This window comes from Eubalaena glacialis, chromosome 15 (assembly GCF_028564815.1).
Source record: "Eubalaena glacialis isolate mEubGla1 chromosome 15, mEubGla1.1.hap2.+ XY, whole genome shotgun sequence".
Classification (NCBI taxonomy): Eukaryota; Metazoa; Chordata; class Mammalia; order Artiodactyla; family Balaenidae; genus Eubalaena; species Eubalaena glacialis.
Genome location: NC_083730.1, coordinates 31963070 through 31989521, shown reverse-complemented (window position 1 = coordinate 31989521; position 26452 = coordinate 31963070).

The window sequence follows — 26452 nt, the reverse complement described above, 5'->3', positions numbered from 1 at the left end:
GGAGGGCAGTCTGTTGGCAGACTCCCCTGAGGCCCTGCTTCCCAGGCTGTGATACACACACGCCGCCTGCTTCAGCGCAATGGGACAGCTTAAGGTAAGGTAAAAACCTCCTCTGCTGAAGAGAAACATTTCGTTGTAAGCGGGTTCCATCAGCCTTGCCACCTTTTCTCAGCGGCATTACTGGAGGGCAGTCTGTTGGCAGACTACGCTGAGGCCCTGCTTCCCAGGCTGTGATAAACACACGCCGCCTGCTTCAGCGCAAAGTGACAGCTTATGGTAAGTTAAAAACCCTGTGTTGGCAAGTGCCTTCCTATACCTCGCACAAGCACAAGCATATTGGCCATTGTTCAAAGGCTTTCCCCCAAGCTTCACACGTTTGTTCCCATCTAGCCTCCGAAGGCCGAGTTGACCTAGCTAGGAATCAAAGTTCAGCAAAGGTACTCAGGGTGCTGGTGACCGCAGGTTGTTTCACCAGGCAGCCCAAATCGATTACATCCATACACAATAGAGTAAAGGCCTCACCCTTCAAGCCCACGTCAATTTCATAGAGAAAACACCAGGCCTCGGTGTGCTTTCCTGTGGCAAGGTAACTTTGCTTGCATTCCTTAGGAGGCACAGTGGCTCAGGACTGCCCTACCCCAAGGACTCAGGCTGTGCAGCCCGACTGGTTGAGATCAGCCCTTCTGGCTCTCACGGATGAAACCAACTAGGAAAAGAGCCTCTCCTAAGCTGGGGAACGTGGTGGCTTTTCCTAGTCTTCAAAGGAACAGCACTCTGAGGGAGAGGAGCTGCTGACGTGTGGTAGCAAAATCTCCTCTGCTGAAGAGAAACATTTCGTTGTAAGCGGGTTCCCTCAGCCTTGCCACCTTTTCTCAGCTGGCTATACTGGAGGGCAGTCTGTTGGCAGACTCCCCTGAGGCCCTGCTTCCCAGGCTGTGATACACACACGCCGCCTGCTTCAGCGCAATGGGACAGCTTAAGGTAAGGTAAAAACCTCCTCTGGTGAAGAGAAAAATTTCGTGTAAGCGGGTTCCATCAGCCTTGCCACCTTTTCTCAGCTGGCATTACTGGAGGGCAGTCTGTTGGCGGACTCCCCTGAGGCCCTGCTTCCCAGGCTGTGATACACACACGCCGCCTGCTTCAGCGCAAAGGGACAGCTTAAGATAAGGTAAAAACCCTGTGTTGGCAAGTGCCTGCCTAACCCTCGCACAAGCACAAGCATATTGGCCATTGTTCAAAGGCTTTCCCCCAAGCTTCACACGTTTGTTCCCATCTAGCCTCCGAAGGCCGAGTTGACCTAGCTAGGAATCAAAGTTCAGCAAAGGTACTCAGGGTGCTGGTGACCGCAGGTTGTTTCACCAGGCAGCCCAAATCGATTACATCCATACACAATAGAGTAAAGGCCTCACCCTTCAAGCCCACGTCAATTTCATAGAGAAAACACCAGGCCTCGGTGTGCTTTCCTGTGGCAAGGAAACTTTGCTTGCATTCCTTAGGAGGCACAGTGGCTCAGGACTGCCCTACCCCAAGGACTCAGGCTGTGCAGTCCGACTGGTTGAGATCAGCCCTTCTGGCTCTCACGGATGAAACCAACTAGGAAAAGAGCCTCTCCTAAGCTGGGGAACGTGGTGGCTTTTCCTAGTCTTCAAAGGAACAGCACTCTGAGGGAGAGGAGCTGCTGACGTGTGGTAGCAAAATCTCCTCTGCTGAAGAGAAACATTTCGTTGTAAGCGGGTTCCATCAGCCTTGCCACCTTTTCTCAGCTGGCATTACTGGAGGGCAGTCTGTTGGCAGACTCCCCCGAGGCCCTGCTTCCCAGGCTGTGATACACACACGCCGCCTGCTTCAGCGCAAAGGGACAGCTTAAGGTAAGGTAAAAACCCTGTGTTGGCAAGTGCCTGCCTAACCCTCGCACAAGCAAAAGCATATTGGCCATTGGTCAAAGGCTTTCCCCACAAGCTTCACACGTTTGCTCCCATGTAGCCTCCGAAGGCCGAGTTGACCTAGCTAGGAATCAAAGTTCAGGAAAGGAACTCAGGGTCCTGGTGACTGCAGGTTGTTTCACCAGGCAGCCCAAATCGAGTACAGCCGTAAACAATGTAGTAAAGGCCTCACCCTTCAAGCCCACGTCAATTTCATAGAGAAAACACCAGGCCTCGGTGTGCTTTCCTGTGGCAAGAAAACTTTGCTTGCATTCCTTAGGAGGCACAGTGGCTCAGGACTGCCCTACCCCAAGGACTCAGGCTGTGCAGCCCGACTGGTTGAGATCAGCCCTTCTGGCTCTCACGGATGAAACCAACTAGGAAAAGAGCCTCTCCTAAGCTGGGGAACGTGGTGGCTTTTCCTAGTCTTCAAAGGAACAGCACTCTGAGGGAGAGGAGCTGCTGACGTGTGGTGGCAAAATCTCCTCTGCTGAAGAGAAACATTTCGTTGTAAGCGGGTTCCCTCAGCCTTGCCACCTTTTCTCAGCTGGCTATACTGGAGGGCAGTCTGTTGGCAGACTCCCCTGAGGCCCTGCTTCCCAGGCTGTGATACACACACGCCGCCTGCTTCAGCGCAATGGGACAGCTTAAGGTAAGGTAAAAACCTCCTCTGCTGAAGAGAAACATTTCGTTGTAAGCGGGTTCCATCAGCCTTGCCACCTTTTCTCAGCGGCATTACTGGAGGGCAGTCTGTTGGCAGACTACGCTGAGGCCCTGCTTCCCAGGCTGTGATAGACACACGCCGCCTGCTTCAGCGCAAAGTGACAGCTTATGGTAAGTTAAAAACCCTGTGTTGGCAAGTGCCTTCCTATACCTCGCACAAGCACAAGCATATTGGCCATTGTTCAAAGGCTTTCCCCCAAGCTTCACACGTTTGTTCCCATCTAGCCTCCGAAGGCCGAGTTGACCTAGCTAGGAATCAAAGTTCAGCAAAGGTACTCAGGGTGCTGGTGACCGCAGGTTGTTTCACCAGGCAGCCCAAATCGATTACATCCATACACAATAGAGTAAAGGCCTCACCCTTCAAGCCCACGTCAATTTCATAGAGAAAACACCAGGCCTCGGTGTGCTTTCCTGTGGCAAGGTAACTTTGCTTGCATTCCTTAGGAGGCACAGTGGCTCAGGACTGCCCTACCCCAAGGACTCAGGCTGTGCAGCCCGACTGGTTGAGATCAGCCCTTCTGGCTCTCACGGATGAAACCAACTAGGAAAAGAGCCTCTCCTAAGCTGGGGAACGTGGTGGCTTTTCCTAGTCTTCAAAGGAACAGCACTCTGAGGGAGAGGAGCTGCTGACGTGTGGTAGCAAAATCTCCTCTGCTGAAGAGAAACATTTCGTTGTAAGCGGGTTCCCTCAGCCTTGCCACCTTTTCTCAGCTGGCTATACTGGAGGGCAGTCTGTTGGCAGACTCCCCTGAGGCCCTGCTTCCCAGGCTGTGATACACACACGCCGCCTGCTTCAGCGCAATGGGACAGCTTAAGGTAAGGTAAAAACCTCCTCTGGTGAAGAGAAAAATTTCGTGTAAGCGGCTTCCATCAGCCTTGCCACCTTTTCTCAGCTGGCATTACTGGAGGGCAGTCTGTTGGCGGACTCCCCTGAGGCCCTGCTTCCCAGGCTGTGATACACACACGCCGCCTGCTTCAGCGCAAAGGGACAGCTTAAGGTAAGGTAAAAACCCTGTGTTGGCAAGTGCCTGCCTAACCCTCGCACAAGCACAAGCATATTGGCCATTGTTCAAAGGCTTTCCCCCAAGCTTCACACGTTTGTTCCCATCTAGCCTCCGAAGGCCGAGTTGACCTAGCTAGGAATCAAAGTTCAGCAAAGGTACTCAGGGTGCTGGTGACCGCAGGTTGTTTCACCAGGCAGCCCAAATCGATTACATCCATACACAATAGAGTAAAGGCCTCACCCTTCAAGCCCACGTCAATTTCATAGAGAAAACACCAGGCCTCGGTGTGCTTTCCTGTGGCAAGGAAACTTTGCTTGCATTCCTTAGGAGGCACAGTGGCTCAGGACTGCCCTACCCCAAGGACTCAGGCTGTGCAGTCCGACTGGTTGAGATCAGCCCTTCTGGCTCTCACGGATGAAACCAACTAGGAAAAGAGCCTCTCCTAAGCTGGGGAACGTGGTGGCTTTTCCTAGTCTTCAAAGGAACAGCACTCTGAGGGAGAGGAGCTGCTGACGTGTGGTAGCAAAATCTCCTCTGCTGAAGAGAAACATTTCGTTGTAAGCGGGTTCCATCAGCCTTGCCACCTTTTCTCAGCTGGCATTACTGGAGGGCAGTCTGTTGGCAGACTCCCCCGAGGCCCTGCTTCCCAGGCTGTGATACACACACGCCGCCTGCTTCAGCGCAAAGGGACAGCTTAAGGTAAGGTAAAAACCCTGTGTTGGCAAGTGCCTGCCTAACCCTCGCACAAGCAAAAGCATATTGGCCATTGGTCAAAGGCTTTCCCCACAAGCTTCACACGTTTGCTCCCATGTAGCCTCCGAAGGCCGAGTTGACCTAGCTAGGAATCAAAGTTCAGGAAAGGAACTCAGGGTCCTGGTGACTGCAGGTTGTTTCACCAGGCAGCCCAAATCGAGTACAGCCGTAAACAATGTAGTAAAGGCCTCACCCTTCAAGCCCACGTCAATTTCATAGAGAAAACACCAGGCCTCGGTGTGCTTTCCTGTGGCAAGAAAACTTTGCTTGCATTCCTTAGGAGGCACAGTGGCTCAGGACTGCCCTACCCCAAGGACTCAGGCTGTGCAGCCCGACTGGTTGAGATCAGCCCTTCTGGCTCTCACGGATGAAACCAACTAGGAAAAGAGCCTCTCCTAAGCTGGGGAACGTGGTGGCTTTTCCTAGTCTTCAAAGGAACAGCACTCTGAGGGAGAGGAGCTGCTGACGTGTGGTAGCAAAATCTCCTCTGCTGAAGAGAAACATTTCGTTGTAAGCGGGTTCCATCAGCCTTGCCACCTTTTCTCAGCTGGCTATACTGGAGGGCAGTCTGTTGGCAGACTCCCCTGAGGCCCTGCTTCCCAGGCTGTGATACACACACGCCGCCTGCTTCAGCGCAATGGGACAGCTTAAGGTAAGGTAAAAACCTCCTCTGCTGAAGAGAAACATTTCGTTGTAAGCGGGTTCCATCAGCCTTGCCACCTTTTCTCAGCGGCATTACTGGAGGGCAGTCTGTTGGCAGACTACGCTGAGGCCCTGCTTCCCAGGCTGTGATAGACACACGCCGCCTACTTCAGCGCAAAGTGACAGCTTATGGTAAGTTAAAAACCCTGTGTTGGCAAGTGCCTTCCTATACCTCGCACAAGCACAAGCATATTGGCCATTGTTCAACGTCTTTCCCCCAAGCTTCACACGTTTGTTCCCATCTAGCCTCCGAAGGCCGAGTTGACCTAGCTAGGAATCAAAGTTCAGGAAAGGAACTCAGGGTGCTGGTGACTGCAGGTTGTTTCACCAGGCAGCCCAAATCGAGTACATCCGTACACAATGTAGTAAAGGCCTCACCCTTCAAGCCCACGTCAATTTCATAGAGAAAACACCAGGCCTCGGTGTGCTTTCCTGTGGCAAGAAAACTTTGCTTGCATTCCTTAGGAGGCACAGTGGCTCAGGACTGCCCTACCCCAAGGACTCAGGCTGTGCAGCCCGACTGGTTGAGATCAGCCCTTCTGGCTCTCACGGATGAAACCAACTAGGAAAAGAGCCTCTCCTAAGCTGGGGAACGTGGTGGCTTTTCCTAGTCTTCAAAGGAACAGCACTCTGAGGGAGAGGAGCTGCTGACGTGTGGTAGCAAAATCTCCTCTGCTGAAGAGAAACATTTCGTTGTAAGCGGGTTCCATCAGCCTTGCCACCTTTTCTCAGCTGGCTATACTGGAGGGCAGTCTGTTGGCAGACTACCCTGAGGCCCTGCTTCCCAGGCTGTGATAGACACACGCCGCCTGCTTCAGCGCAAAGGGACAGCTTAAGGTAAGGTAAAAACCTCCTCTGCTGAAGAGAAACATTTCGTTGTAAGCGGGTTCCATCAGCCTTGCCACCTTTTCTCAGCTGGCATTACTGGAGGGCAGTCTGTTGGCAGACTACCCTGAGGCCCTGCTTCCCAGGCTGTGATAGACACACGCCGCCTGCTTCAGCGCAAAGTGACAGCTTATGGTAAGTTAAAAACCCTGTGTTGGCAAGTGCCTTCCTATACCTCGCACAAGCACAAGCATATTGGCCATTGTTCAAAGGCTTTCCCCCAAGCTTCACACGTTTGTTCCCATCTAGCCTCCGAAGGCCGAGTTGACCTAGCTAGGAATCAAAGTTCAGCAAAGGTACTCAGGGTGCTGGTGACCGCAGGTTGTTTCACCAGGCAGCCCAAATCGATTACATCCATACACAATAGAGTAAAGGCCTCACCCTTCAAGCCCACGTCAATTTCATAGAGAAAACACCAGGCCTCGGTGTGCTTTCCTGTGGCAAGAAAACTTTGCTTGCATTCCTTAGGAGGCACAGTGGCTCAGGACTGCCCTACCCCAAGGACTCAGGCTGTGCAGCCCGACTGGTTGAGATCAGCCCTTCTGGCTCTCACGGATGAAACCAACTAGGAAAAGAGCCTCTCCTAAGCTGGGGAACGTGGTGGCTTTTCCTAGTCTTCAAAGGAACAGCACTCTGAGGGAGAGGAGCTGCTGACGTGTGGTAGCAAAATCTCCTCTGCTGAAGAGAAACATTTCGTTGTAAGCGGGTTCCCTCAGCCTTGCCACCTTTTCTCAGCTGGCTATACTGGAGGGCAGTCTGTTGGCAGACTCCCCTGAGGCCCTGCTTCCCAGGCTGTGATACACACACTCCGCCTGCTTCAGCGCAATGGGACAGCTTAAGGTAAGGTAAAAACCTCCTCTGGTGAAGAGAAAAATTTCGTGTAAGCGGGTTCCATCAGCCTTGCCACCTTTTCTCAGCTGGCATTACTGGAGGGCAGTCTGTTGGCGGACTCCCCTGAGGCCCTGCTTCCCAGGCTGTGATACACACACGCCGCCTGCTTCAGCGCAAAGGGACAGCTTAAGGTAAGGTAAAAACCCTGTGTTGGCAAGTGCCTGCCTAACCCTCGCACAAGCACAAGCATATTGGCCATTGTTCAAAGGCTTTCCCCCAAGCTTCACACGTTTGTTCCCATCTAGCCTCCGAAGGCCGAGTTGACCTAGCTAGGAATCAAAGTTCAGCAAAGGTACTCAGGGTGCTGGTGACCGCAGGTTGTTTCACCAGGCAGCCCAAATCGATTACATCCATACACAATAGAGTAAAGGCCTCACCCTTCAAGCCCACGTCAATTTCATAGAGAAAACACCAGGCCTCGGTGTGCTTTCCTGTGGCAAGGAAACTTTGCTTGCATTCCTTAGGAGGCACAGTGGCTCAGGACTGCCCTACCCCAAGGACTCAGGCTGTGCAGTCCGACTGGTTGAGATCAGCCCTTCTGGCTCTCACGGATGAAACCAACTAGGAAAAGAGCCTCTCCTAAGCTGGGGAACGTGGTGGCTTTTCCTAGTCTTCAAAGGAACAGCACTCTGAGGGAGAGGAGCTGCTGACGTGTGGTAGCAAAATCTCCTCTGCTGAAGAGAAACATTTCGTTGTAAGCGGGTTCCATCAGCCTTGCCACCTTTTCTCAGCTGGCATTACTGGAGGGCAGTCTGTTGGCAGACTCCCCCGAGGCCCTGCTTCCCAGGCTGTGATACACACACGCCGCCTGCTTCAGCGCAAAGGGACAGCTTAAGGTAAGGTAAAAACCCTGTGTTGGCAAGTGCCTGCCTAACCCTCGCACAAGCAAAAGCATATTGGCCATTGGTCAAAGGCTTTCCCCACAAGCTTCACACGTTTGCTCCCATGTAGCCTCCGAAGGCCGAGTTGACCTAGCTAGGAATCAAAGTTCAGGAAAGGAACTCAGGGTCCTGGTGACTGCAGGTTGTTTCACCAGGCAGCCCAAATCGAGTACAGCCGTAAACAATGTAGTAAAGGCCTCACCCTTCAAGCCCACGTCAATTTCATAGAGAAAACACCAGGCCTCGGTGTGCTTTCCTGTGGCAAGGAAACTTTGCTTGCATTCCTTAGGAGGCACAGTGGCTCAGGACTGCCCTACCCCAAGGACTCAGGCTGTGCAGCCCGACTGGTTGAGATCAGCCCTTCTGGCTCTCACGGATGAAACCAACTAGGAAAAGAGCCTCTCCTAAGCTGGGGAACGTGGTGGCTTTTCCTAGTCTTCAAAGGAACAGCACTCTGAGGGAGAGGAGCTGCTGACGTGTGGTAGCAAAATCTCCTCTGCTGAAGAGAAACATTTCGTTGTAAGCGGGTTCCATCAGCCTTGCCACCTTTTCTCAGCTGGCTATACTGGAGGGCAGTCTGTTGGCAGACTCCCCTGAGGCCCTGCTTCCCAGGCTGTGATACACACACGCCGCCTGCTTCAGCGCAATGGGACAGCTTAAGGTAAGGTAAAAACCTCCTCTGCTGAAGAGAAACATTTCGTTGTAAGCGGGTTCCATCAGCCTTGCCACCTTTTCTCAGCGGCATTACTGGAGGGCAGTCTGTTGGCAGACTACCCTGAGGCCCTGCTTCCCAGGCTGTGATAGACACACGCCGCCTGCTTCAGCGCAAAGTGACAGCTTATGGTAAGTTAAAAACCCTGTGTTGGCAAGTGCCTTCCTATACCTCGCACAAGCACAAGCATATTGGCCATTGTTCAACGTCTTTCCCCCAAGCTTCACACGTTTGTTCCCATCTAGCCTCCGAAGGCCGAGTTGACCTAGCTAGGAATCAAAGTTCAGGAAAGGAACTCAGGGTGCTGGTGACTGCAGGTTGTTTCACCAGGCAGCCCAAATCGAGTACATCCGTACACAATGTAGTAAAGGCCTCACCCTTCAAGCCCACGTCAATTTCATAGAGAAAACACCAGGCCTCGGTGTGCTTTCCTGTGGCAAGAAAACTTTGCTTGCATTCCTTAGGAGGCACAGTGGCTCAGGACTGCCCTACCCCAAGGACTCAGGCTGTGCAGCCCGACTGGTTGAGATCAGCCCTTCTGGCTCTCACGGATGAAACCAACTAGGAAAAGAGCCTCTCCTAAGCTGGGGAACGTGGTGGCTTTTCCTAGTCTTCAAAGGAACAGCACTCTGAGGGAGAGGAGCTGCTGACGTGTGGTAGCAAAATCTCCTCTGCTGAAGAGAAACATTTCGTTGTAAGCGGGTTCCATCAGCCTTGCCACCTTTTCTCAGCTGGCATTACTGGAGGGCAGTCTGTTGGCAGACTCCCCTGAGGCCCTGCTTCCCAGGCTGTGATACACACACGCCGCCTGCTTCAGCGCAATGGGACAGCTTAAGGTAAGGTAAAAACCTCCTCTGCTAAAGAGAAACATTTCGTTGTAAGCGGGTTCCATCAGCCTTGCCACCTTTTCTCAGCTGGCATTACTGGAGGGCAGTCTGTTGGCAGACTACCCTGAGGCCCTGCTTCCCAGGCTGTGATAGACACACGCCGCCTGCTTCAGCGCAAATTGACAGCTTATGGTAAGTTAAAAACCCTGTGTTGGCAAGTGCCTTCCTATACCTCGCACAAGCACAAGCATATTGGCCATTGTTCAAAGGCTTTCCCCCAAGCTTCACACGTTTGTTCCCATCTAGCCTCCGAAGGCCGAGTTGACCTAGCTAGGAATCAAAGTTCAGCAAAGGTACTCAGGGTGCTGGTGACCGCAGGTTGTTTCACCAGGCAGCCCAAATCGATTACATCCATACACAATAGAGTAAAGGCCTCACCCTTCAAGCCCACGTCAATTTCATAGAGAAAACACCAGGCCTCGGTGTGCTTTCCTGTGGCAAGGAAACTTTGCTTGCATTCCTTAGGAGGCACAGTGGCTCAGGACTGCCCTACCCCAAGGACTCAGGCTGTGCAGTCCGACTGGTTGAGATCAGCCCTTCTGGCTCTCACGGATGAAACCAACTAGGAAAAGAGCCTCTCCTAAGCTGGGGAACGTGGTGGCTTTTCCTAGTCTTCAAAGGAACAGCACTCTGAGGGAGAGGAGCTGCTGACGTGTGGTAGCAAAATCTCCTCTGCTGAAGAGAAACATTTCGTTGTAAGCGGGTTCCATCAGCCTTGCCACCTTTTCTCAGCTGGCATTACTGGAGGGCAGTCTGTTGGCAGACTCCCCCGAGGCCCTGCTTCCCAGGCTGTGATACACACACGCCGCCTGCTTCAGCGCAAAGGGACAGCTTAAGGTAAGGTAAAAACCCTGTGTTGGCAAGTGCCTGCCTAACCCTCGCACAAGCAAAAGCATATTGGCCATTGGTCAAAGGCTTTCCCCACAAGCTTCACACGTTTGCTCCCATGTAGCCTCCGAAGGCCGAGTTGACCTAGCTAGGAATCAAAGTTCAGGAAAGGAACTCAGGGTCCTGGTGACTGCAGGTTGTTTCACCAGGCAGCCCAAATCGAGTACATCCGTACACAATGTAGTAAAGGCCTCACCCTTCAAGCCCACGTCAATTTCATAGAGAAAACACCAGGCCTCGGTGTGCTTTCCTGTGGCAAGCAAACTTTGCTTGCATTCCTTAGGAGGCACAGTGGCTCAGGACTGCCCTACCCCAAGGACTCAGGCTGTGCAGCCCGACTGGTTGAGATCAGCCCTTCTGGCTCTCACGGATGAAACCAACTAGGAAAAGAGCCTCTCCTAAGCTGGGGAAGGTGGTGGCTTTTCCTAGTCTTCAAAGGAACAGCACTCTGAGGGAGAGGAGCTGCTGACGTGTGGTAGCAAAATCTCCTCTGCTGAAGAGAAACATTTCGTTGTAAGCGGGTTCCATCAGCCTTGCCACCTTTTCTCAGCTGGCTATACTGGAGGGCAGTCTGTTGGCAGACTCCCCTGAGGCCCTGCTTCCCAGGCTGTGATACACACACGCCGCCTGCTTCAGCGCAAAGGGACAGCTTAAGGTAAGGTAAAAACCTCCTCTGCTGAAGAGAAACATTTCGTTGTAAGCGGGTTCCATCAGCCTTGCCACCTTTTCTCAGCTGGCATTACTGGAGGGCAGTCTGTTGGCAGACTACCCTGAGGCCCTGCTTCCCAGGCTGTGATACACACACGCCGCCTGCTTCAGCGCAAAGGGACAGCTTAAGGTAAGGTAAAAACCCTGTGTTGGCAAGTGCCTGCCTAACCCTCGCACAAGCAAAAGCATATTGGCCATTGGTCAAAGGCTTTCCCCACAAGCTTCACACGTTTGCTCCCATGTAGCCTCCGAAGGCCGAGTTGACCTAGCTAGGAATCAAAGTTCAGGAAAGGAACTCAGGGTGCTGGTGACTGCAGGTTGTTTCTCCAGGCAGCCCAAATCGAGTACATCCATACACAATGTAGTAAAGGCCTCACCCTTCAAGCCCACGTCAATTTCATAGAGAAAACACCAGGCCTCGGTGTGCTTTCCTGTGGCAAGAAAACTTTGCTTGCATTCCTTAGGAGGCACAGTGGCTCAGGACTAGCCTACCCCAAGGACTGAGGCTGTGCAGCCCGACTGGTTGAGATCAGCCCTTCTGGCTCTCACGGATGAAACCAACTAGGAAAAGAGCCTCTCCTAAGCTGGGGAACGTGGTGGCTTTTCCTAGTCTTCAAAGGAACAGCACTCTGAGGGAGAGGAGCTGCTGACGTGTGGTAGCAAAATCTCCTCTGCTGAAGAGAAACATTTCGTTGTAAGCGGGTTCCATCAGCCTTGCCACCTTTTCTCAGCTGGCTATACTGGAGGGCAGTCTGTTGGCAGACTCCCGTGAGGCCCTGCTTCCCAGGCTGTGATACACACACGCCGCCTGCTTCAGCGCAATGGGACAGCTTAAGGTAAGGTAAAAACCTCCTCTGGTGAAGAGAAAAATTTCGTGTAAGCGGGTTCCATCAGCCTTGCCACCTTTTCTCAGCTGGCATTACTGGAGGGCAGTCTGTTGGCGGACTCCCCTGAGACCCTGCTTCCCAGGCTGTGATACACACACGCCGCCTGCTTCAGCGCAAAGGGACAGCTTAAGGTAAGGTAAAAACCCTGTGTTGGCAAGTGCCTGCCTAACCCTCGCACAAGCACAAGCATATTGGCCATTGTTCAAAGGCTTTCCCCCAAGCTTCACACGTTTGTTCCCATCTAGCCTCCGAAGGCCGAGTTGACCTAGCTAGGAATCAAAGTTCAGCAAAGGTACTCAGGGTGCTGGTGACCGCAGGTTGTTTCACCAGGCAGCCCAAATCGATTACATCCATACACAATAGAGTAAAGGCCTCACCCTTCAAGCCCACGTCAATTTCATAGAGAAAACACCAGGCCTCGGTGTGCTTTCCTGTGGCAAGGAAACTTTGCTTGCATTCCTTAGGAGGCACAGTGGCTCAGGACTGCCCTACCCCAAGGACTCAGGCTGTGCAGTCCGACTGGTTGAGATCAGCCCTTCTGGCTCTCACGGATGAAACCAACTAGGAAAAGAGCCTCTCCTAAGCTGGGGAACGTGGTGGCTTTTCCTAGTCTTCAAAGGAACAGCACTCTGAGGGAGAGGAGCTGCTGACGTGTGGTAGCAAAATCTCCTCTGCTGAAGAGAAACATTTCGTTGTAAGCGGGTTCCATCAGCCTTGCCACCTTTTCTCAGCTGGCATTACTGGAGGGCAGTCTGTTGGCAGACTCCCCCGAGGCCCTGCTTCCCAGGCTGTGATACACACACGCCGCCTGCTTCAGCGCAAAGGGACAGCTTAAGGTAAGGTAAAAACCCTGTGTTGGCAAGTGCCTGCCTAACCCTCGCACAAGCAAAAGCATATTGGCCATTGGTCAAAGGCTTTCCCCACAAGCTTCACACGTTTGCTCCCATGTAGCCTCCGAAGGCCGAGTTGACCTAGCTAGGAATCAAAGTTCAGGAAAGGAACTCAGGGTGCTGGTGACTGCAGGTTGTTTCACCAGGCAGCCCAAATCGAGTACATCCGTACACAATGTAGTAAAGGCCTCACCCTTCAAGCCCACGTCAATTTCATAGAGAAAACACCAGGCCTCGGTGTGCTTTCCTGTGGCAAGAAAACTTTGCTTGCATTCCTTAGGAGGCACAGTGGCTCAGGACTGCCCTACCCCAAGGACTCAGGCTGTGCAGCCCGACTGGTTGAGATCAGCCCTTCTGGCTCTCACGGATGAAACCAACTAGGAAAAGAGCCTCTCCTAAGCTGGGGAACGTGGTGGCTTTTCCTAGTCTTCAAAGGAACAGCACTCTGAGGGAGAGGAGCTGCTGACGTGTGGTAGCAAAATCTCCTCTGCTGAAGAGAAACATTTCGTTGTAAGCGGGTTCCATCAGCCTTGCCACCTTTTCTCAGCTGGCTATACTGGAGGGCAGTCTGTTGGCAGACTACCCTGAGGCCCTGCTTCCCAGGCTGTGATAGACACACGCCGCCTGCTTCAGCGCAAAGGGACAGCTTAAGGTAAGGTAAAAACCTCCTCTGCTGAAGAGAAACATTTCGTTGTAAGCGGGTTCCATCAGCCTTGCCACCTTTTCTCAGCTGGCATTACTGGAGGGCAGTCTGTTGGCAGACTACCCTGAGGCCCTGCTTCCCAGGCTGTGATAGACACACGCCGCCTGCTTCAGCGCAAAGGGACAGCTTAAGGTAAGGTAAAAACCCTGTGTTGGCAAGTGCCTGCCTAACCCTCGCACAAGCAAAAGCATATTGGCCATTGGTCAAAGGCTTTCCCCACAAGCTTCACACGTTTGCTCCCATGTAGCCTCCGAAGGCCGAGTTGACCTAGCTAGGAATCAAAGTTCAGGAAAGGAACTCAGGGTCCTGGTGACTGCAGGTTGTTTCACCAGGCAGCCCAAATCGAGTACATCCATACACAATGTAGTAAAGGCCTCACCCTTCAAGCCCTCGTCAATTTCATAGAGAAAACACCAGGCCTCGGTGTGCTTTCCTGTGGCAAGGAAACTTTGCTTGCATTCCTTAGGAGGCACAGTGGCTCAGGACTGCCCTACCCCAAGGACTCAGGCTGTGCAGCCCGACTGGTTGAGATCAGCCCTTCTGGCTCTCACGGATGAAACCAACTAGGAAAAGAGCCTCTCCTAAGCTGGGGAACGTGGTGGTTTTTCCTAGTCTTCAAAGGAACAGAACTGAGGGAGAGGAGCTGCTGACGTGTGGTAGCAAAATCTCCTCTGCTGAAGAGAAACATTTCGTTGTAAGCGGGTTCCATCAGCCTTGCCACCTTTTCTCAGCTGGCATTACTGGAGGGCAGTCTGTTGGCAGACTCCCCTGAGGCCCTGCTTCCCAGGCTGTGATACACACACGCCGCCTGCTTCAGCGCAATGGGACAGCTTAAGGTAAGGTAAAAACCTCCTCTGCTAAAGAGAAACATTTCGTTGTAAGCGGGTTCCATCAGCCTTGCCACCTTTTCTCAGCTGGCATTACTGGAGGGCAGTCTGTTGGCAGACTACCCTGAGGCCCTGCTTCCCAGGCTGTGATAGACACACGCCGCCTGCTTCAGCGCAAATTGACAGCTTATGGTAAGTTAAAAACCCTGTGTTGGCAAGTGCCTTCCTATACCTCGCACAAGCACAAGCATATTGGCCATTGTTCAAAGGCTTTCCCCCAAGCTTCACACGTTTGTTCCCATCTAGCCTCCGAAGGCCGAGTTGACCTAGCTAGGAATCAAAGTTCAGCAAAGGTACTCAGGGTGCTGGTGACCGCAGGTTGTTTCACCAGGCAGCCCAAATCGATTACATCCATACACAATAGAGTAAAGGCCTCACCCTTCAAGCCCACGTCAATTTCATAGAGAAAACACCAGGCCTCGGTGTGCTTTCCTGTGGCAAGGAAACTTTGCTTGCATTCCTTAGGAGGCACAGTGGCTCAGGACTGCCCTACCCCAAGGACTCAGGCTGTGCAGTCCGACTGGTTGAGATCAGCCCTTCTGGCTCTCACGGATGAAACCAACTAGGAAAAGAGCCTCTCCTAAGCTGGGGAACGTGGTGGCTTTTCCTAGTCTTCAAAGGAACAGCACTCTGAGGGAGAGGAGCTGCTGACGTGTGGTAGCAAAATCTCCTCTGCTGAAGAGAAACATTTCGTTGTAAGCGGGTTCCATCAGCCTTGCCACCTTTTCTCAGCTGGCATTACTGGAGGGCAGTCTGTTGGCAGACTCCCCCGAGGCCCTGCTTCCCAGGCTGTGATACACACACGCCGCCTGCTTCAGCGCAAAGGGACAGCTTAAGGTAAGGTAAAAACCCTGTGTTGGCAAGTGCCTGCCTAACCCTCGCACAAGCAAAAGCATATTGGCCATTGGTCAAAGGCTTTCCCCACAAGCTTCACACGTTTGCTCCCATGTAGCCTCCGAAGGCCGAGTTGACCTAGCTAGGAATCAAAGTTCAGGAAAGGAACTCAGGGTGCTGGTGACTGCAGGTTGTTTCACCAGGCAGCCCAAATCGAGTACATCCGTACACAATGTAGTAAAGGCCTCACCCTTCAAGCCCACGTCAATTTCATAGAGAAAACACCAGGCCTCGGTGTGCTTTCCTGTGGCAAGCAAACTTTGCTTGCATTCCTTAGGAGGCACAGTGGCTCAGGACTGCCCTACCCCAAGGACTCAGGCTGTGCAGCCCGACTGGTTGAGATCAGCCCTTCTGGCTCTCACGGATGAAACCAACTAGGAAAAGAGCCTCTCCTAAGCTGGGGAACGTGGTGGCTTTTCCTAGTCTTCAAAGGAACAGCACTCTGAGGGAGAGGAGCTGCTGACGTGTGGTAGCAAAATCTCCTCTGCTGAAGAGAAACATTTCGTTGTAAGCGGGTTCCATCAGCCTTGCCACCTTTTCTCAGCTGGCTATACTGGAGGGCAGTCTGTTGGCAGACTCCCCTGAGGCCCTGCTTCCCAGGCTGTGATACACACACGCCGCCTGCTTCAGCGCAAAGGGACAGCTTAAGGTAAGGTAAAAACCTCCTCTGCTGAAGAGAAACATTTCGTTGTAAGCGGGTTCCATCAGCCTTGCCACCTTTTCTCAGCTGGCATTACTGGAGGGCAGTCTGTTGGCAGACTACCCTGAGGCCCTGCTTCCCAGGCTGTGATACACACACGCCGCCTGCTTCAGCGCAAAGGGACAGCTTAAGGTAAGGTAAAAACCCTGTGTTGGCAAGTGCCTGCCTAACCCTCGCACAAGCAAAAGCATATTGGCCATTGGTCAAAGGCTTTCCCCACAAGCTTCACACGTTTGCTCCCATGTAGCCTCCGAAGGCCGAGTTGACCTAGCTAGGAATCAAAGTTCAGGAAAGGAACTCAGGGTGCTGGTGACTGCAGGTTATTTCACCAGGCAGCCCAAAAAGAGTACAACCGTACACAATGTAGTAAAGGCCTCACCCTTCAAGCCCTCGTCAATTTCATAGAGAAAACACCAGGCCTCGGTGTGCTTTCCTGTGGCAAGAAAACTTTGCTTGCATTCCTTAGGAGGCACAGTGGCTCAGGACTGCCCTACCCCAAGGACTCAGGCTGTGCAGCCCGACTGGTTGAGATCAGCCCTTCTGGCTCTCACGGATGAAACCAACTAGGAAAAGAGCCTCTCCTAAGCTGGGGAACGTGGTGGCTTTTCCTAGTCTTCAAAGGAACAGCACTGAGGGAGAGGAGCTGCTGACGTGTGGTAGCAAAATCTCCTCTGCTGAAGAGAAACATTTCGTTGTAAGCGGGTTCCATCAGCCTTGCCACCTTTTCTCAGCTGGCATTACTGGAGGGCAGTCTGTTGGCAGACTCCCCCGAGGCCCTGCTTCCCAGGCTGTGATACACACACGCCGCCTGCTTCAGCGCAAAGGGACAGCTTATGGTAAGTTAAAAACCCTGTGTTGGCAAGTGCCTTCCTATACCTCACACAAGCACAAGCATATTGGCCATTGTTCAAAGTCTTTCCCCCAATCTTCACACGTTTGTTCCCATCTAGCCTCCGAAGGCCGAGTTGACCTAGCTAGGAATCAAAGTTCAGCAAAGGTACTCTGGGTGCTGGTGACCGCAGGTTGTTTCACCAGGCAGCCCTAATCGATTACATCCATCCACAATATAGTAAAGGCCTCACCCTTCAAGCCCACGTCAATTTCATAGAGAAAACACCAGGCCTCGGTGTGCTTTCCTGTGGCAAGGAAACTTTGCTTGCATTCCTTAGGAGGCACAGTGGCTCAGGACTGCCCTACCCCAAGGACTCAGGCTGTGCAGCCCGACTGGTTGAGATCAGCCCTTCTGGCTCTCACGGATGAAACCAACTAGGAAAAGAGCCTCTCCTAAGCTGGGGAACGTGGTGGCTTTTCCTAGTCTTCAAAGGAACAGCACTCTGAGGGAGAGGAGCTGCTGACGTGTGGTAGCAAAATCTCCTCTGCTGAAGAGAAAAATTTCGTTGTAAGCGGGTTCCATCAGCCTTGCCACCTTTTCTCAGCGGCATTACTGGAGGGCAGTCTGTTGGCAGACTACCCTGAGGCCCTGCTTCCCAGGCTGTGATAGACACACGCCGCCTGCTTCAGCGCAAAGTGACAGCTTATGGTAAGTTAAAAACCCTGTGTTGGCAAGTGCCTTCCTATACCTCGCACAAGCACAAGCATATTCGCCATTGTTCAACGTCTTTCCCCCAAGCTTCACACGTTTGTTCCCATCTAGACTCCGAAGGCCGAGTTGACCTAGCTAGGAATCAAAGTTCAGGAAAGGAACTCAGGGTGCTGGTGACTGCAGGTTGTTTCACCAGGCAGCCCAAATCGAGTACATCCATACACAATGTAGTAAAGGCCTCACCCTTCAAGCCCACGTCAATTTCATAGAGAAAACACTAGGCCTCGGTGTGCTTTCCTGTGGCAAGAAAACTTTGCTTGCATTCCTTAGGAGGCACAGTGGCTCAGGACTGCCCTACCCCAAGGACTCAGGCTGTGCAGCCCGACTGGTCGAGATCAGCCCTTCTGGCTCTCACGGATGAAACCAACTAGGAAAAGAGCCTCTCCTAAGCTGGGGAACGTGGTGGCTTTTCCTAGTCTTCAAAGGAACAGCACTCTGAGGGAGAGGAGCTGCTGACGTGTGGTAGCAAAATCTCCTCTGCTGAAGAGAAACATTTCGTTGTAAGCGGGTTCCATCAGCCTTGCCACCTTTTCTCAGCTGGCATTACTGGAGGGCAGTCTGTTGGCAGACTCCCCTGAGGCCCTGCTTCCCAGGCTGTGATACACACACGCCGCCTGCTTCAGCGCAATGGGACAGCTTAAGGTAAGGTAAAAACCTCCTCTGCTAAAGAGAAACATTTCGTTGTAAGCGGGTTCCATCAGCCTTGCCACCTTTTCTCAGCTGGCATTACTGGAGGGCAGTCTGTTGGCAGACTACCCTGAGGCCCTGCTTCCCAGGCTGTGATAGACACACGCCGCCTGCTTCAGCGCAAAGTGACAGCTTATGGTAAGTTAAAAACCCTGTGTTGGCAAGTGCCTTCCTATACCTCGCACAAGCACAAGCATATTGGCCATTGTTCAAAGGCTTTCCCCCAAGCTTCACACGTTTGTTCCCATCTAGCCTCCGAAGGCCGAGTTGACCTAGCTAGGAATCAAAGTTCAGCAAAGGTACTCAGGGTGCTGGTGACCGCAGGTTGTTTCACCAGGCAGCCCAAATCGATTACATCCATACACAATAGAGTAAAGGCCTCACCCTTCAAGCCCACGTCAATTTCATAGAGAAAACACCAGGCCTCGGTGTGCTTTCCTGTGGCAAGGAAACTTTGCTTGCATTCCTTAGGAGGCACAGTGGCTCAGGACTGCCCTACCCCAAGGACTCAGGCTGTGCAGTCCGACTGGTTGAGATCAGCCCTTCTGGCTCTCACGGATGAAACCAACTAGGAAAAGAGCCTCTCCTAAGCTGGGGAACGTGGTGGCTTTTCCTAGTCTTCAAAGGAACAGCACTCTGAGGGAGAGGAGCTGCTGACGTGTGGTAGCAAAATCTCCTCTGCTGAAGAGAAACATTTCGTTGTAAGCGGGTTCCATCAGCCTTGCCACCTTTTCTCAGCTGGCATTACTGGAGGGCAGTCTGTTGGCAGACTCCCCCGAGGCCCTGCTTCCCAGGCTGTGATACACACACGCCGCCTGCTTCAGCGCAAAGGGACAGCTTAAGGTAAGGTAAAAACCCTGTGTTGGCAAGTGCCTGCCTAACCCTCGCACAAGCAAAAGCATATTGGCCATTGGTCAAAGGCTTTCCCCACAAGCTTCACACGTTTGCTCCCATGTAGCCTCCGAAGGCCGAGTTGACCTAGCTAGGAATCAAAGTTCAGGAAAGGAACTCAGGGTCCTGGTGACTGCAGGTTGTTTCACCAGGCAGCCCAAATCGAGTACATCCGTACACAATGTAGTAAAGGCCTCACCCTTCAAGCCCACGTCAATTTCATAGAGAAAACACCAGGCCTCGGTGTGCTTTCCTGTGGCAAGAAAACTTTGCTTGCATTCCTTAGGAGGCACAGTGGCTCAGGACTGCCCTACCCCAAGGACTCAGGCTGTGCAGCCCGACTGGTTGAGATCAGCCCTTCTGGCTCTCACGGATGAAACCAACTAGGAAAAGAGCCTCTCCTAAGCTGGGGAACGTGGTGGCTTTTCCTAGTCTTCAAAGGAACAGCACTCTGAGGGAGAGGAGCTGCTGACATGTGGTAGCAAAATCTCCTCTGCTGAAGAGAAACATTTCGTTGTAAGCGGGTTCCATCAGCCTTGCCACCTTTTCTCAGCTGGCATTACTGAAGGGCAGTCTGTTGGCAGACTCCCCTGAGGCCCTGCTTCCCAGGCTGTGATACACACACGCCGCCTGCTTCAGCGCAATGGGACAGCTTAAGGTAAGGTAAAAACCTCCTCTGCTGAAGAGAAACATTTCGTTGTAAGCGGGTTCCATCAGCCTTGCCACCTTTTCTCAGCTGGCATTACTGGAGGGCAGTCTGTTGGCAGACTCCCCTGAGGCCCTGCTTCCCAGGCTGTGATACACACACGCCGCCTGCTTCAGCGCAAAGGGACAGCTTAAGGTAAGGTAAAAACCCTGTGTTGGCAAGTGCCTGCCTAACCCTCGCACAAGCAAAAGCATATTGGCCATTGGTCAAAGGCTTTCCCCACAAGCTTCACACTTTTGCTCCCATGTAGCCTCCGAAGGCCGAGTTGACCTAGCTAGGAATCAAAGTTCAGGAAAGGAACTCAGGGTGCTGGTGACTGCAGGTTATTTCACCAGGCAGCCCAAAAAGAGTACAACCGTACACAATGTAGTAAAGGCCTCACCCTTCAAGCCCTCGTCAATTTCATAGAGAAAACACCAGGCCTCGGTGTGCTTTCCTGTGGCAAGAAAACTTTGCTTGCATTCCTTAGGAGGCACAGTGGCTCAGGACTGCCCTACCCCAAGGACTCAGGCTGTGCAGCCCGACTGGTTGAGATCAGCCCTTCTGGCTCTCACGGATGAAACCAACTAGGAAAAGAGCCTCTCCTAAGCTGGGGAACGTGGTGGCTTTTCCTAGTCTTCAAAGGAACAGCACTGAGGGAGAGGAGCTGCTGACGTGTGGTACCAAATCTCCTCTGCTGAAGAGAAACATTTCGTTGTAAGCGGGTTCCATCAGCCTTGCCACCTTTTCTCAGCTGGCATTACTGGAGGGCAGTCTGTTGGCAGACTCCCCCGAGGCCCTGCTTCCCAGGCTGTGATACACACACGCCGCCTGCTTCAGCGCAAAGGGACAGCTTATGGTAAGTTAAAAACCCTGTGTTGGCAAGTGCCTTCCTATACCTCACACAAGCACAAGCATATTGGCCATTGTTCAAAGTCTTTCCCCCAATCTTCACACGTTTGTTCCCATCTAGCCTCCGAAGGCCGAGTTGACCTAGCTAGGAATCAAAGTTCAGCAAAGGTACTCAGGGTGCTGGTGACCGCAGGTTGTTTCACCAGGCAGCCCTAATCGATTACATCCATCCACAATATAGTAAAGGCCTCACCCTTCAAGCCCACGTCAATTTCATAGAGAAAACACCAGGCCTCGGTGTGCTTTCCTGTGGCAAGGAAACTTTGCTTGCATTCCTTAGGAGGCACAGTGGCTCAGGACTGCCCTACCCCAAGGACTCAGGCTGTGCAGCCCGACTGGTTGAGATCAGCCCTTCTGGCTCTCACGGATGAAACCAACTAGGAAAAGAGCCTCTCCTAAGCTGGGGAACGTGGTGGCTTTTCCTAGTCTTCAAAGGAACAGCACTCTGAGGGAGAGGAGCTGCTGACGTGTGGTAGCAAAATCTCCTCTGCTGAAGAGAAATATTTCGTTGTAAGCGGGTTCCATCAGCCTTGCCACCTTTTCTCAGCTGGCTATACTGGAGGGCAGTCTGTTGGCGGACTCCCCTGAGGCCCTGCTTCCCAGGCTGTGATACACACACGCCGCCTGCTTCAGCGCAAAGGGACAGCTTAAGGTAAGGTAAAAACCCTGTGTTGGCAAGTGCCTGCCTAACCCTCGCACAAGCAAAAGCATATTGGCCATTGGTCAAAGGCTTTCCCCACAAGCTTCACACGTTTGCTCCCATGTAGCCTCCGAAGGCCGAGTTGACCTAGCTAGGAATCAAAGTTCAGGAAAGGAACTCAGGGTGCTGGTGACTGCAGGTTGTTTCACCAGGCAGCCCAAATCGAGTACATCCGTACACAATGTAGTAAAGGCCTCACCCTTCAAGCCCACGTCAATTTCATAGAGAAAACACCAGGCCTCGGTGTGCTTTCCTGTGGCAAGAAAACTTTGCTTGCATTCCTTAGGAGGCACAGTGGCTCAGGACTGCCCTACCCCAAGGACTCAGGCTGTGCAGCCCGACTGGTTGAGATCAGCCCTTCTGGCTCTCACGGATGAAACCAACTAGGAAAAGAGCCTCTCCTAAGCTGGGGAACGTGGTGGCTTTTCCTAGTCTTCAAAGGAACAGCACTCTGAGGGAGAGGAGCTGCTGACGTGTGGTAGCAAAATCTCCTCTGCTGAAGAGAAACATTTCGTTGTAAGCGGGTTCCATCAGCCTTGCCACCTTTTCTCAGCTGGCTATACTGGAGGGCAGTCTGTTGGCAGACTCCCCTGAGGCCCTGCTTCCCAGGCTGTGATACACACACGCCGCCTGCTTCAGCGCAATGGGACAGCTTAAGGTAAGGTAAAAACCTCCTCTGCTGAAGAGAAACATTTCGTTGTAAGCGGGTTCCATCAGCCTTGCCACCTTTTCTCAGCGGCATTACTGGAGGGCAGTCTGTTGGCAGACTACCCTGAGGCCCTGCTTCCCAGGCTGTGATAGACACACGCCGCCTGCTTCAGCGCAAAGTGACAGCTTATGGTAAGTTAAAAACCCTGTGTTGGCAAGTGCCTTCCTATACCTCGCACAAGCACAAGCATATTCGCCATTGTTCAACGTCTTTCCCCCAAGCTTCACACGTTTGTTCCCATCTAGACTCCGAAGGCCGAGTTGACCTAGCTAGGAATCAAAGTTCAGGAAAGGAACTCAGGGTGCTGGTGACTGCAGGTTGTTTCACCAGGCAGCCCAAATCGAGTACATCCATACACAATGTAGTAAAGGCCTCACCCTTCAAGCCCACGTCAATTTCATAGAGAAAACACTAGGCCTCGGTGTGCTTTCCTGTGGCAAGAAAACTTTGCTTGCATTCCTTAGGAGGCACAGTGGCTCAGGACTGCCCTACCCCAAGGACTCAGGCTGTGCAGCCCGACTGGTCGAGATCAGCCCTTCTGGCTCTCACGGATGAAACCAACTAGGAAAAGAGCCTCTCCTAAGCTGGGGAACGTGGTGGCTTTTCCTAGTCTTCAAAGGAACAGCACTCTGAGGGAGAGGAGCTGCTGACGTGTGGTAGCAAAATCTCCTCTGCTGAAGAGAAACATTTCGTTGTAAGCGGGTTCCATCAGCCTTGCCACCTTTTCTCAGCTGGCATTACTGGAGGGCAGTCTGTTGGCAGACTCCCCTGAGGCCCTGCTTCCCAGGCTGTGATACACACACGCCGCCTGCTTCAGCGCAATGGGACAGCTTAAGGTAAGGTAAAAACCTCCTCTGCTAAAGAGAAACATTTCGTTGTAAGCGGGTTCCATCAGCCTTGCCACCTTTTCTCAGCTGGCATTACTGGAGGGCAGTCTGTTGGCAGACTACCCTGAGGCCCTGCTTCCCAGGCTGTGATAGACACACGCCGCCTGCTTCAGCGCAAAGTGACAGCTTATGGTAAGTTAAAAACCCTGTGTTGGCAAGTGCCTTCCTATACCTCGCACAAGCACAAGCATATTGGCCATTGTTCAAAGGCTTTCCCCCAAGCTTCACACGTTTGTTCCCATCTAGCCTCCGAAGGCCGAGTTGACCTAGCTAGGAATCAAAGTTCAGCAAAGGTACTCAGGGTGCTGGTGACCGCAGGTTGTTTCACCAGGCAGCCCAAATCGATTACATCCATACACAATAGAGTAAAGGCCTCACCCTTCAAGCCCACGTCAATTTCATAGAGAAAACACCAGGCCTCGGTGTGCTTTCCTGTGGCAAGGAAACTTTGCTTGCATTCCTTAGGAGGCACAGTGGCTCAGGACTGCCCTACCCCAAGGACTCAGGCTGTGCAGTCCGACTGGTTGAGATCAGCCCTTCTGGCTCTCACGGATGAAACCAACTAGGAAAAGAGCCTCTCCTAAGCTGGGGAACGTGGTGGCTTTTCCTAGTCTTCAAAGGAACAGCACTCTGAGGGAGAGGAGCTGCTGACGTGTGGTAGCAAAATCTCCTCTGCTGAAGAGAAACATTTCGTTGTAAGCGGGTTCCATCAGCCTTGCCACCTTTTCTCAGCTGGCATTACTGGAGGGCAGTCTGTTGGCAGACTCCCCCGAGGCCCTGCTTCCCAGGCTGTGATACACACACGCCGCCTGCTTCAGCGCAAAGGGACAGCTTAAGGTAAGGTAAAAACCCTGTGTTGGCAAGTGCCTGCCTAACCCTCGCACAAGCAAAAGCATATTGGCCATTGGTCAAAGGCTTTCCCCACAAGCTTCACACGTTTGCTCCCATGTAGCCTCCGAAGGCCGAGTTGACCTAGCTAGGAATCAAAGTTCAGGAAAGGAACTCAGGGTCCTGGTGACTGCAGGTTGTTTCACCAGGCAGCCCAAATCGAGTACATCCGTACACAATGTAGTAAAGGCCTCACCCTTCAAGCCCACGTCAATTTCATAGAGAAAACACCAGGCCTCGGTGTGCTTTCCTGTGGCAAGAAAACTTTGCTTGCATTCCTTAGGAGGCACAGTGGCTCAGGACTGCCCTACCCCAAGGACTCAGGCTGTGCAGCCCGACTGGTTGAGATCAGCCCTTCTGGCTCTCACGGATGAAACCAACTAGGAAAAGAGCCTCTCCTAAGCTGGGGAACGTGGTGGCTTTTCCTAGTCTTCAAAGGAACAGCACTCTGAGGGAGAGGAGCTGCTGACATGTGGTAGCAAAATCTCCTCTGCTGAAGAGAAACATTTCGTTGTAAGCGGGTTCCATCAGCCTTGCCACCTTTTCTCAGCTGGCATTACTGGAGGGCAGTCTGTTGGCAGACTCCCCTGAGGCCCTGCTTCCCAGGCTGTGATACACACACGCCGCCTGCTTCAGCGCAATGGGACAGCTTAAGGTAAGGTAAAAACCTCCTCTGCTGAAGAGAAACATTTCGTTGTAAGCGGGTTCCATCAGCCTTGCCACCTTTTCTCAGCTGGCATTACTGGAGGGCAGTCTGTTGGCAGACTCCCCTGAGGCCCTGCTTCCCAGGCTGTGATACACACACGCCGCCTGCTTCAGCGCAAAGGGACAGCTTAAGGTAAGGTAAAAACCCTGTGTTGGCAAGTGCCTGCCTAACCCTCGCACAAGCAAAAGCATATTGGCCATTGGTCAAAGGCTTTCCCCACAAGCTTCACACGTTTGCTCCCATGTAGCCTCCGAAGGCCGAGTTGACCTAGCTAGGAATCAAAGTTCAGGAAAGGAACTCAGGGTGCTGGTGACTGCAGGTTGTTTCACCAGGCAGCCCAAGTCGAGTACATCCGTACACAATGTAGTAAAGGCCTCACCCTTCAAGCCCTCGTCAATTTCATAGAGAAAACACCAGGCCTCGGTGTGCTTTCCTGTGGCAAGAAAACTTTGCTTGCATTCCTTAGGAGGCACAGTGGCTCAGGACTGCCCTACCCCAAGGACTCAGGCTGTGCAGCCCGACTGGTTGAGATCAGCCCTTCTGGCTCTCACGGATGAAACCAACTAGGAAAAGAGCCTCTCCTAAGCTGGGGAACGTGGTGGCTTTTCCTAGTCTTCAAAGGAACAGCACTCTGAGGGAGAGGAGCTGCTGACGTGTGGTAGCAAAATCTCCTCTGCTGAAGAGAAACATTTCGTTGTAAGCGGGTTCCATCAGCCTTGCCACCTTTTCTCAGCTGGCATTACTGGAGGGCAGTCTGTTGGCAGACTCCCCTGAGGCCCTGCTTCCCAGGCTGTGATACACACACGCCGCCTGCTTCAGCGCAAAGTGACAGCTTATGGTAAGTTAAAAACCCTGTGTTGGCAAGTGCCTTCCTATACCTCACACAAGCACAAGCATATTGGCCATTGTTCAAAGGCTTTCCCCCAAGCTTCACACGTTTGTTCCCATCTAGCCTCCGAAGGCCGAGTTGACCTAGCTAGGAATCAAAGTTCAGCAAAGGTACTCAGGGTGCTGGTGACCGCAGGTTGTTTCACCAGGCAGCCCAAATCGATTACATCCATACACAATAGAGTAAAGGCCTCACCCTTCAAGCCCACGTCAATTTCATAGAGAAAACACCAGGCCTCGGTGTGCTTTCCTGTGGCAAGGAAACTTTGCTTGCATTCCTTAGGAGGCACAGTGGCTCAGGACTGCCCTACCCCAAGGACTCAGGCTGTGCAGCCCGACTGGTTGAGATCAGCCCTTCTGGCTCTCACGGATGAAACCAACTAGGAAAAGAGCCTCTCCTAAGCTGGGGAACGTGGTGGCTTTTCCTAGTCTTCAAAGGAACAGCACTCTGAGGGAGAGGAGCTGCTGACGTGTGGTAGCAAAATCTCCTCTGCTGAAGAGAAATATTTCGTTGTAAGCGGGTTCCATCAGCCTTGCCACCTTTTCTCAGCTGGCTATACTGGAGGGCAGTCTGTTGGCGGACTCCCCTGAGGCCCTGCTTCCCAGGCTGTGATACACACACGCCGCCTGCTTCAGCGCAAAGGGACAGCTTAAGGTAAGGTAAAAACCCTGTGTTGGCAAGTGCCTGCCTAACCCTCGCACAAGCAAAAGCATATTGGCCATTGGTCAAAGGCTTTCCCCACAAGCTTCACACGTTTGCTCCCATGTAGCCTCCGAAGGCCGAGTTGACCTAGCTAGGAATCAAAGTTCAGGAAAGGAACTCAGGGTGCTGGTGACTGCAGGTTGTTTCACCAGGCAGCCCAAATCGAGTACATCCGTACACAATGTAGTAAAGGCCTCACCCTTCAAGCCCACGTCAATTTCATAGAGAAAACACCAGGCCTCGGTGTGCTTTCCTGTGGCAAGAAAACTTTGCTTG